This window comes from Ailuropoda melanoleuca, chromosome 7, assembly GCF_002007445.2.
Source record: "Ailuropoda melanoleuca isolate Jingjing chromosome 7, ASM200744v2, whole genome shotgun sequence".
Taxonomy (NCBI): Eukaryota; Metazoa; Chordata; class Mammalia; order Carnivora; family Ursidae; genus Ailuropoda; species Ailuropoda melanoleuca.
In genome coordinates, this window is record NC_048224.1 from 48,315,405 (window position 1) to 48,324,885 (window position 9,481).

A 9,481-nucleotide genomic window follows, 5' to 3' on the forward strand; every position below is an offset into this window, starting at 1 on the left:
AGAGGCNGGTAGTCCTCCTCCTCCTCTCCCTCCTCCTCGTCCTCCTCCCCCTCCAGCTGCGGCAGCGGCCGCCCTGCCGCTGGAGCCCCGCTCGGTTCAAGATGAGTCATGCGTGACCAATCCCCTCCCCGCCAAGGCAGAGCGAGACACACACAGCGAGGCAGCGACCCAGAGACATACACACACAGACGTATAGACACACAGAACCTCAGAGCTGCTGACAGAGGCTCAGCTGACATACAAAGGCATCAGCTCCCCCACCCCCACTTCCACTCAGCTCTCACTACCGCCAGTCTCTCAGGGGGCACCCACGGCCCTTAGGCACAGCCCTACTTGCAGGTACAAGAGGGACCCATGGTCACACTTCGGACCGAGATGGATTCCATATAAAGTCGCACATTATACTCTGTTGATGTAGTCCCACTCCTGGTGCATCTGTGTACATACTGATGCAAACGATTATCTGTTCACACCACTTGCAGGAATACAAGGCACCCATCCATACACACCTGCACAAATGCCTCTGCTCCCTAACAACCAGAGTGGACTGGCTCCTAAGGGCTGAATGGGACTGGGTTGGGTGGGGGATGGGGAGTTACTTGGTGTGTGTGTGGGGAGGGGGCAGCTGTTGCCCTCAATTCTCCTAGGAGGGATTGCCTGGGATATCCCCATTTCCTTTGGGATTTGCTGAGCCATCCAGGCTCATGCACACCTCACCGTCTGTAGGGTTCTACTGCTAGAGAGGTGGGCAAGGCAAGGGAGCCCAGGCATGTGGCTGGGAGACACAACCCCTACACACACAAAACCCTCAGCCTCAAATGTAGAGGCTTACACATACTAACACTCCACAACACACACACACAAGTGGACACTCACAGCCTCCAGCCCCCTTCTCCACACACAAACTGAGCCTGGAGAGACACATGTAAATACACATCCTCGTTGAAAAACAGGTATGCACACTCAGACTTAGATCCAGCCTTATTGACATCACGACACCCGCACCCCCCACCATCAGGCACACCGTCACAACCCCTAATTGCCCTCATTTACAGATGTGCACCCCACACAACTGTTTTTACACCTGTACTCAGAGAAGAAAGCACAGACATCTACAGAGCTCCAAACCCACATAAAACCTCACGTCCTCTACTTGGACCCCCACAGATATGCACGCACATCCCTACAGATGGCAAAATAACCATTTATAGGCGGAAACAGCACACACAGCTCTGCAGACACAGGATTCCCGGTAGTTACAGCCTCAGTCATGCACACACGTGGGCACGCATGGCAGGCAAGGGTATCTGCACACCAACGTCACACTAAAAACCTACACCTACATCCCTGAAAGATACACATACTCTTCCATTACAGACACCAAGATACACAGGATCAGCCCCAGCCCCAGCCCCAGCCAGTGGCATCTCCCACCCCCTCTTAGTCATTTCCTGCTCTCAGACACAGAAATTCGGAGTGCAAAGTTTCTCTCTGAATCCTAATCTTTTACACGAAGAGCACGATTGCAATGAGAAAGCGAGTGAGATGTGTGCATATACACATGTGTGCACACACATACACACGCACCCTTAAACATCCGCGTAATCACAGAGGAACAACCTCCACCCCCTCAATGATCTCTTTGCACTGAATAAACTTGGCTACTATAGTATGCTCCTTAACCCTTGCAGCAACCCAACGAGGACGTTATGGTATTATACTTATTTTTTTAAGGAGGTTGCATGCCCAGCGTGGGACTCGAACTCGCCACCCTGAGATCAAGAGTCGCATGCTCTTCCGACTGAGCCAGCCAGGTGCCCCGTTATTATATTTTGTGTAGTTGAGGAAACAAGCTTACAGGAGCCTCATCTCAGGCTGTAGTAGCACTCAGACTCAAAAACCCAAACTCTTACCTACTATGCGGTTCCACTCCCAAATTTGGATTAGGTGCTCAGGAAATCACAACTGGGATAATCTCAATAGTGAGAGAGACTCTGGAGCCAGACTGCTGTGAAGCCAGTCTTAGCATTGCCCCTTGTTACCTGGTAACCCCCGGACAAGGTGTTCAGTCCCTGGCTCGGCCTCAGTTTCCTCATCTGTGAAATGGGGGTGACAACAGAGCCCACTTCTTATCCTTGTGAAAACTGAGCAAATGATCCATGTCAAAGGGCTCCCATCATGACAGCATGGACGGGCTACATTTTCCAGGTGTGATTCTACTAGACGCTGTATCAGTTGTTTGTTTTGCTTTGTTTTTTTTGATGGGGATGGCAGGGCATACATCAATCAAATAATCTAATATTCTTCTGAATAATTTACCTAAGGGAGCTGCAGAACACTTATTCCAACCCAAGGCTTGCCTGACCTCAAAAAGGACGGGAGTGAACTTAACTTTGGAAAAGAAATCTCTCTTCTGACAACTCCTGACTCCAGCAGAAAAGAGTCCATATGTGAGTGACCTTGGCAAAATCAGGATCAGCAAACTCAGGGCATTCCATTGAGATACTTGATTTCTTCCTACAGGAGACTGTGGGCAAGTCACTTAGGTTCTCTGAGCCTTAGTTTCCTTACTTGCAAATAGAGATACCAACACTTATCTCTCAGGAATGTAGTGACAACGAACCACCTATTAAAAACTAATATTTTAAAAGTGTCGCCTCAGTTTCTGGCACTGTAGAAACACCTTAAGTGTGTAATGTCATTCGGAGTCTGTACCTACAACGTCATCAGCATCGTGCAGGTATGACGTCATAAGCATCCTGAAGGTACAATGTGATCTAGTCCTTACCTCATTCTTTCTCCTGGGCACTAAACAGGATGTGGTCATCTCATCCTCCAAGTTGAATTTAGCCATCTTTCTCCACCTGAGTCTAGGTCCAAAGTTTGAATTTAAAAAAAGAGACTTCAAGAGTAACTGGATAATTCAAGGGAGCTCCCCCTGCACCCCCCAGCAGCGGTTCCGCCCCACTGGGGTGTAATTCTAGGAAGGTAATGTGAGCCCAGGGGAGGCTAGAGACCCAGCGTCACACTTATTTACTCTGACAGCTAAATTGGTGAGCAAGGGGGGGGGACGTTAGATGAAAGCCATTTCAGAGTAAATACTCAATACAAGATTTAAACATGCAGGTTTGACAAATGGGAAATGAGCAATGGCTAGAGACATAGGCAGTACACCCTTTCCCAGCTCAGGACCCAGTCCTCACCTTGTGACCCTCCTGGGCATTTCCTGTTTGAGTAAAGGAAAGACCACAGAATGGGGTATGGACTGCATGACCTGGGCAAAAGCAATTTGCTCCTCTGGCCTCGGTGTCCTCATCAGTAAAATGTGTGTGTTATTTAAATCAGATCACCAGGGAGGTGATAGAAACAGCACTAGCCTTGGAGACAGATAGATCCAAGGTCACCTCCTGGTTGGATGAACTTGGAAAAGTCACCTAACTGGACCTCCGTTTTCTCACCTATGGGGATGATATCAGTCTCAGAGGAGTAAATGGAATAATCAGTGTGACAAGGCCTTTTAGACCTCAAGTACACCGCGAATGTGAGCAACCGTAGTCACCCAGAGTCCCCTACCAGTTCTGACATTCGCTGTGTGAATTCAGGCCGGCTCTTACTCCTTGCCAGGCCAGGCATTGGAAACACAGAGTGAACCATCCTGGTCCTCGCCTGTGAGGAGCCCAGTCTACGGGGAGAGAAGACAGCCCCAGCATTTGCAGCCTGATGTGACTGGAGCTACACAGTGGCTGGCACAGAGGAGGGGCGTTTCACCTGGCTTACAGGGCAGGTGTGGCAGGAAAGGCGCCCTGGCGGAGGTGACCTCTGAGTGGAGTCCTAGAGGCTGAGGGACTGTGACTCAGGCCGCGCCTGAGGGGAGCTGGGTCAGGACGGAGAGTGGGTGCCCAGGAATGGTCTGCTAGATGAAGCTGAGGAGGTCCAAGGAACCAGACCGTGGCGGGCTGAGTGCCGGGTGAGGAGTTTGGGTTCATCTCGAACGCTACGCGTCTTGCAGCCGCACTGTACAGAAAGCAGCACCCTGTCTCTGCAGAGGCGGTGGGACCTGGTGACTAGGGAGTCTGGGTTTGGAGTCGGGTAGCCTGAGCCCCTCCTGATGCTATGACACACTGGTTGTGGGGCCTAAGGCAGGCGCCGAACTCTAGCAGCCTCGGTTTCCTCAACCATAAACGAGGCATTAACAGAGAACCCACATGAGCTGCGATGAGCCCGGAAGACCAAGAGACATCTCCAAGTTAGAAGCCCGGCACCGGCCTGGCACCCAGCAAGCACGTGGTCGCCCAGCGAGCGTCACGAGAGCACAGAAAGTGCTCATTAAGTGGCGAGTCCTCAACGGGCTAGATGTCCCCTCCTCACCGAATTCTGCCCTGGCCACGCTGTTTGAAGTAAATCTCTCCTATTGACCTTTTTTCCAGCAGAGGGTAGAGAAGGCTGAAGAACAGGTTACACTAAGATAAGCCCTGTACCACCTGCTAGGGAACGTCAGCTTTCACATACAAACTCTGAAGGGCCGCCACAGGCTTTTAAGCATGAGGATGACGTGGTCAAATTGGTTTGGAAAGATGACTGAAGCAGTGGCTTGAGGATAGACTCGAAGGAGCTGAGCCCTTCACGGAGTCCTGAAGGTATCGCAATAATCTAAGGGAGAGGTGAGTCGGCTCTTGCAGGGACAGGAAGGATGGAAAGAAGGAATATAATGAAGACATTATTGTCACCTGTCACTTTGTTATGTTATATATGACCATATATTATATATATTTCTAACTCTATATAAAACACACACAGGCTCCTAAATAATATTTATATATTGAAGCTACATAACCATATGGTTATGTAGAACGATAGTATATATAATATGTAATACATTTATTACACGTATTATATGAGTCTATGTAACATCACCAATAACTGATAAATAAAGTTGATTATTTAGGAGACAGAATGTGAGGAGTGGGGGAGTGGAAAATGTCAAAGATTACTCATTGTTTTCTAATTTTTTATTTATGATGATGTTCCCCAAGGGCATGGAACGCGGGAGCGATTGCGGAGGGGGAAGGGGAAATAATGAGCTCAGTTTGGGCTCAACGGGCCAGGGGAGTATGCAGTGGAGGTGCCCAGGAATGAACTGGGTACTAGGTCTGTGGTTCGGAAGACAGGCTGGAGCTGCAGAAAGGAACCTCAGAGCCATCAGTGCAGGGACAGCAGCTGAAGCCACGGGAGTCGAGATTTTTATAGCATCAAGGATGAACTCCACATACAGAAGAGGGTTGATTTGTTTGCTTTTTGTTTTCAGGGGAAAGCACCTTGTCCCCGAGGCTAATCTTATTTTCAATGAGAATGATTTTTGAATTAGAAAAAATTTTAAATAATTAAAAAAAATTTTAAAAACATATACATTTTATTATTTATATATTCCTGTAAAACCTATGGTGATAGAAGCTAACACAGAATCAGGCATCTGAGGAGCAGAAAGACAATGAACTGCCTCAGGGGCAGTGAGGATGACCAGGAAGATGTCTGTTTGACAAACGGGGTGCGGATGTGCAGAGGGGACTTTGCAGGTAGAAGGAACATCTTGAACAAGGACACGGGGGTCTGGCAGATCGCATTGCATTTGGGGTTTTCAAGCAGTTGGGTCTGGTTAGGGGGAGAAGGTGTTTGGGGACAGATTGTGGAAGGCCTCATACACCTCGCTTATCCTATGGGTCTAGGTGTTTGGAAGCGTCTTACCTCCTCTTACGATTAGCTCTCACTTCAATGGCCTTCGTTTCTCTTCCTCCAACATTTTTCTTAAACCTTTTGCCTGGCCGGTGTTTAAACATCCTGCAGCACTCAGCTCATGAGTTGCTTTTCCCGGGAAATGGTCTATGCCCTTACCTCTGTCTCCAGCTTGGTCAGGTGCCCGTCTTCGGCCCTCTCCCGGCTCCCAGATCTTGCCTTTATCATGGGACGGGGAAGTGTGTGTGCGGGGAACTGTGGCTTGCCATCTCACACTCGCCAAGCCTGGCATGGGGCTGATGGTCCGCACATGTCTGAAGAATGAGTAACTTTCCTTTTGAGGAGATCACCTACCAGAAAGCTTCTCAATAGGGAGAGACCTGTTTTTAGAAGACAAAAACTTAATTTGTTTGATTTTCTTTGAGGCTACATTTCAAATTCTATTTCTGGCTTACGAAGGTCATAGGACATATTAAAAATGAAATGCCATTCTGTGTAATTAGTAATCCTAGCCAAGTAAGATCAAATGCAGAAGGAAGATACAGTCCCACGTCCTGGGATAAATTCTGACAGATCTGTTTTTTATACCTGGGATTCAAGTCTCTCTCCAGAGACCACTAGGGAGATTCTGCCTGAGAATGAACCAACCCAGATGAAAACACAATCAAGAGATAGATTCCTGACTGTATCACTTGAACACCTGGACTTTTTGGTTACGTGAGCCAAATAAATTTCTACCAGAAGGCAGCTGGAGTAGGGTTTGTCACTTGAACGGAGTCCTGACCAGTCTGCTTACCCAGCTGGAGCCACCAGTCTAACTCAGGGGATACCTGATGCCAAAGCTCTCTGGGTCTTAGTTTCCCCAGGCAAGGAGGGCGTCTAGTCCGTACCCATGTAATTTGTTTTTTCAGTGCAGCGATGGTACTAGGCATGGACGGACAGTTCTCTATCCCAAAAGATGTGATGAGGGACTGACCATGCTCACTGTGCACCGTCCTATCACTGTAGTGGGAAAATAGCCAGACGTGAGTGGACATGGCTATGTTCCAAGAAAAATTTATTTTTACAGACGCTGAAATTTAAAATTCATGTATTTTTCATCCATCACAGAATAGTATTCTTCTTTTTCCTCAACATTTAAAAGTAAGCCATTTTTTTTAATTGACCAAAGGCTTTTTCTTTTTATTAAGATTTTATTTATTTATTTGACACAGAGAGAGAGACAGCCAACCAGAGAGGGAACACAAGCANCTTTTTCCTCAACATTTAAAAGTAAGCCATTTTTTTTAATTGACCAAAGGCTTTTTCTTTTTATTAAGATTTTATTTATTTATTTGACACAGAGAGAGAGACAGCCAACCAGAGAGGGAACACAAGCAGGGAGAGTGGGAGAGGAAGAAGACTCCCAGCGGAGGAGTCCGATGTGGGGCTCGATCCCAGATGCTTAACGACTGAGCCACCCAGGCGCCCCGCAAGTAAGCCATTCTTAGCTTTGTGGGGTATACAAAAAGAAGGGACACGCCAGCTTGCCCGGGTAACAAACACCAAACTCAGGTGTTTGCAGGCCCGGGTTCTACCTGGTGCTCTCCCATTAACTACGTGATCCTACCCAAGTCCCTTTTTCTCTCTGGGGTTATTTATTTTTCTTCCCTCTGGGCCATGAGGGGCCATTGGGTCAGCTTCTCTGTACCACACTTCCAATTTTTCATCAACAAATATTTATTGAGCATCTGTTATATAATACCACACATTGTTTTAAATGTTGGGCATACAGCAGTGAATAAAAGTTCCTGCTCACGTGGAACTTACATACTAATGAAAAAAAAAGGTAAAACAAATTGATATTTCAAATTAGGTAGTGGTAAATGCTTGAAGAAAATGAAGAAGGGGGAGGACTGAGAGCTGACAGGATTGTGACTTTAGAAAGGGAGGTCAGGTGGCAGCTTGATCACTGATGTTTGAACAGAGACAAGAACAAATGAGGGAGTGGGCTCTATGGGACAGTTGATGGAAAGGCCTTGGGGTTGGGGCCCCCTTGGATTCAAGAAACAGCAAGGCCAGGGTGGCTGGAGCCCCATGAACAAAGGCGGTAACAGCGTGCCCTAAGGGCAGACAGGCAGTCAGGGACAGGCCATTCAGGGCCCTGTAAGTCTTTGGATTTTGCTCGAGGTGTGATGCAAAGCCAGACACAGGAATGATGTGCTCAGATTTTAAGAAGGATCGCTTTGGCTGACCGTGTGGGAGATTGACTCTGCGGAGGCACCAAGGAGGCAGGGAGACCATCAGGAAGGCACATCAAGAGTCCGGGCAAGAGAGGACAACAGCTGGAACAGGGGTGTCCTGGGGGTGGTGAGAAGTGGTTGAATTCAAGATGGATTTTGAAGGTAAAGTTGACAGGATTTGTTGAAGGACTGGACAAGCAGGACAGAGAGACATCAGGGTAAGTATGATAGGATCAAATCATCTTTTAGGGTTTATTTGAGAGGGAGGGACACCTGGGTGGCTCAGTTGGTTAAGTGTCTGCCTTTGCTAAGGTCATGAGCCCGGGGTGCTGGGATGGAGCCCCGCATCGGGCTCCTTGCTCAGCAGGGAGCCTGCTTCTCCTTCTGCTGCAGCTCCCCCTGCTTGTGTGCTCTCTCTCCGTCTCTTTAAAAAAAAATAGAAAGAGAGAGCAGGGGGAGGGCAGAGGGAGATGGAAAGAGAGAATCTCAGACTCCCAGAGGAGCTCAGAGGCCGATGTGAGGCTCGATCTCACAAGCCCGAGATCATGACCCGAGCCAAAACCAAGAGTTGGATGCTTAACTGATTGAGCCACCCACGGTCCTTGGGATCAAATCATATTTTAGGAATATAGTGATTACATATAGGAAATACTTAACATTCAATTTATAAGCAAGAATCCTATTCCTTTTATACGATAGTATTAAAAAATCACAGATCTATTTGCTGATTTAGAAATTAACTATATATAACTTAATAGACAGGGGACAGCGCTCTGGAATATTTGGCTTTAAAAAACTTTTGCTGTTGATTTTTGACATGCTGTGAAAACCTTTCCTCATGTGATCCTCTTACCCAACATGGAGATGCCAGTTACAGATGTCGGCTGGTTAGGGCTATAATCTGCATTTGATAAAACAGAACTGAGATTACAAATATAGCTCACACCTTTCCTGAATATTTCCCTCAATCTTTCACTCTTGTAAATTCAAGATTTTTTTATTTGAGAGACAGAGTGCAAAGCGAAAGACAGAGAGAGAGGGAAAGAGCCAGGAAGAGGGACAGAGGGAGAGGAAGAAGCAGACTCCCTAATGAGCAGGTAGCCCAACACGGGGCTTGATCCCAGGACCCCGGAATCACGACCTGAGCCGAAGGCAGACACTTAACCAACTGAGCCATCCAGGCGCCCCCACCACTCTTGTCATTTCAAACAATGGGTCAACCAAGTTAACACTGGTATTTTACAAACCTTTCACCAGACTGCTTTCAGCGTATTTATGACACATACATTTATTCTTTGAAACCTCTACACTGAAAGGACCAAACACAGTGTGATACTTTCCCAAACTTCCACTTATGGCCTCTTTTCAAATGATTAGGTTTGCTGTGAGAACGACTAGCGTCTTTCTCATCTCTTAACAGCAGAAGGAGGCAGGCATGACGGGTGGATAGAATGGTCTCTGAGGTCGCCTTTAGCCAGAGTCTAATGCAGAGAAGGCACTTAGGAAAAGCACCCCACCTAGACACCCGG